This window comes from Anopheles darlingi, chromosome 2 (assembly GCF_943734745.1).
Source record: "Anopheles darlingi chromosome 2, idAnoDarlMG_H_01, whole genome shotgun sequence".
NCBI lineage: Eukaryota > Metazoa > Arthropoda > Insecta > Diptera > Culicidae > Anopheles > Anopheles darlingi.
The window spans coordinates 275,001-278,136 of record NC_064874.1 but is presented as its reverse complement, the minus strand read 5'-3'; positions in this window follow the sequence as shown (position 1 = coordinate 278,136).

Genomic DNA, 3,136 nt, shown 5'->3' with positions numbered 1-3,136 from the left:
AAGACGTTAACAGGCTAATCGAGAACTAGCTAACAGATACGATTTGCACAGACAGTTTGCGTTGTTTGAGAAGATGTTTGATAGTAAAACGTGATAACAGAAAGATTGATCTCTTTCGTTATTTGTAGCTGGCGAACAGGCAATTTCGTTATTTGTGGCTGGCGAACAGGCAATTTTAATGTATGGCTTACGATATTGATCTGTAAAACATATGCAAAATATAATTTATATTTCTAGATTAAAGACGCAAATTGCTAAATATACTTATAATATTCTATAAGATCAAAAATAATCAATAAAAAATTTCGTTTCACAAAATAATTTTGTTAAAGATAGTATTTTTGAACAGCATCAATGTACAATTCATTTCACTATACGCTCATGTTGCTTATGGTAAGGCGTACTTCCAAATCTCTTTCCCCAACAAACTTCCTAACGTTGCTACGAGCTGAAAGATACTTAACTAGCAAAACTTTATCTAATTCGGCTCACAACTCAGTGCAGATGCACATAAACACAATAGTGTACCTACACAAAACAAAACTCTAACATCACGATCACGCATACGCATGCAAATACCCCCTGATGGAAGCTTGCCAGTTCTCTAGCTACCCTTTCCATCGCAGCCAATGGCCGGGTACCACGCGAATGCATATTATGCATTACTTCTGACGGAAAAGATTATACATTTTCCTGCATCCACTTAGTTGGAACTTATGAAAGAAGTAATTTTGCCATCTTTGGGCATCAAGCGAAAAACATGAAGTTGCTCTCGCCCAAACTTTGCCAACAAAAATCATTTCCCAACGCGACTAAACATGCTAGGTTGATGGTAGGTTTTAATTATTTACACATTTCCAAACATTTTCGCTGCATCTAACATCAACCTTTTAGAGAACTCGTCAATTACGGTTGGTTGTCTATGGCAGCAAAACGTGAAGAATTCTTTAATACCGTTCCGACTCAGACTGTATGTAAAATTAATTAAAATTTTTTAAAGTATTGCTACGCAATTTGGCTTATGAAACTCTTATTTTACATCATCACTGCGCGGGTATAGCATCTCAAACACCTGTTCCTTAAACTCCCACGAGAAAAGAAAACCAATTTCAAAACCAAACTGTTTCATGCCAAACATGTTTTCAATTTCTACCCATATCCTCCCCCCGAGCAGTAGCAATCAATCCAAAAAGTGGTTATTAAAATTTCTTTAATTCCTTTCATTTCCACGCGAAAGCATCATTCCGCTAGGTCGGAGCATCGGCAAACACGATACCAAGTCCTTCCGGATCCAAAACCAAAAAAACGATAACCCACGGTACTTTCCAGTTTGAGAAAGCCTTGTCTGTGTTACCGGGGATCGATCGGGTCAATTTAAATAATAATTATGCTCGTTTGGCTGTTCGAAAACATGATGCGCCATTCGCGGGACCATGGGATGAAAGCCGGAAAATATGATGATTAAAACTGAAAACTGAAGGTAATCGAGGAATACTTTTGGAGAACGGTGCTAACCGAAGACGAAAAAGGTAACAAAAAATGATAAATGTTGGAATTTGAAATACCACAGCTAGGGATCGATTCAATACAAAAGAAAATACTTTAAAGTTAACCAATTTCCGGGGGAATATGGTAGGTGTTTAGGTATAATTTTACACTACGAATCATCTTTAAGCTTTTAAAACAAAGGACCAACTTACTATCTTCAAGAAGTCAAAGAGAGTACTGTATCATCTGAAGTAGAGCTGCCCAAAATCACTTCCATAATTGATGTTCCCATTTTTATGGACCATTGCTCATCGAACCAGCTGTGAAGCCCAAACCCTAATTTATGATCTGTCTGCATTGGCTTGGTAGTGACCATTAATGCTCCATGCTGCTTGCCTTGCCCGCAACGAGTTTTGATGGAGGTTTTTTCCCTAAAAATACTCAATTTTTGATGGTCGCCACCTTACTCTCTGGAATCGTCTGCTGGCCACAGTTCACGCGGTCTCGCAATGGATGCATTTTATGATGTGCGAAATTTCACAAGCACTTTGCCCTCTGGCTCTCCGCCACACGTCTGCTGCTCAAACCCCTGCAACGGTGGCCTTGCATTGCACCACAAGTTGCCTTTTTAATGGCCGAACAAACTTTGGCCACCAGTTTCCGATCTCTCCGACCGGCTGAAGCAACTAAGCACCAGGGAACGGTTTGCAGCATAAGCTCCGGGAGTAGGAAGAGCCTGATAGAGCCGTATGTTTTGGGGAGAAAGTTTCTGGCAAAAATGCAACCCCGTAAAATCACGCCAACCTACCTTGCGGCGGACCGAAAGAGGATGTCGATGACCGGATAATGCTTTGCCTTGCCATCCGATGCCTTCATTGCCAAGCGTTGGTCAAGTTGTAAGCCGATCGACAGAGTTCCAGGACGATACCGTTTTATGATCAAATTTCACACTCCACTTGACCAACGTTTGGGTCTAATGCTGCTCCATATTCTAACCAGCTTTACCTAAACTTTTCACCACTAGCCCTCGTTTGTCTGAGGAACGGTTTTTAAAAAGCAAAATCAATTGTTGACTTGCATTTTGGAAACTTTAATCTTTTTGGACATTAAAAATCAGCAATGCTAATCTCAGCTGCACGGACGGTCCTACCGGTTCAAGGTAGCTTGCCCGACGAAATGAAGGCCCCACCGTTGAACATGCACTGACAGCAGCCATCGAAATGAAGCAGCTGCTATTCTTCTCAAGATTTTTTTTACTCTACACTGTTAGGCCCTAAAGAACGCGGAAAACGAAGGGAAAAGGACACAAACGTGCCGTTCTGTGCGACCGCAAAATGCCAAAAGCAACATGATCCGGCCAGTCCATACTTGACCTGGGGCACGGACGGAAGCAAGTTTTTCGGCGAAACAAAACTCTACTCTCCACTGTCTCAGCGAACCTTTGCGCAGGGTAGAGATGGGTATGTTCGAGGTCGGCTTTGCAGTGCGGTGTGCGAGGTAGGAGGAAAACATAAAAAGTTTGGCGCTCACGGTACGTAAAATAAATTTTATTCCAGATGCATTTTATTGAGTGTTTTATGGATAGAAACTTTTTGGAGCCTCCCGGGGGAGGGGATTGTGAAAGGTGGTACGAGGCGACTACCGCTTG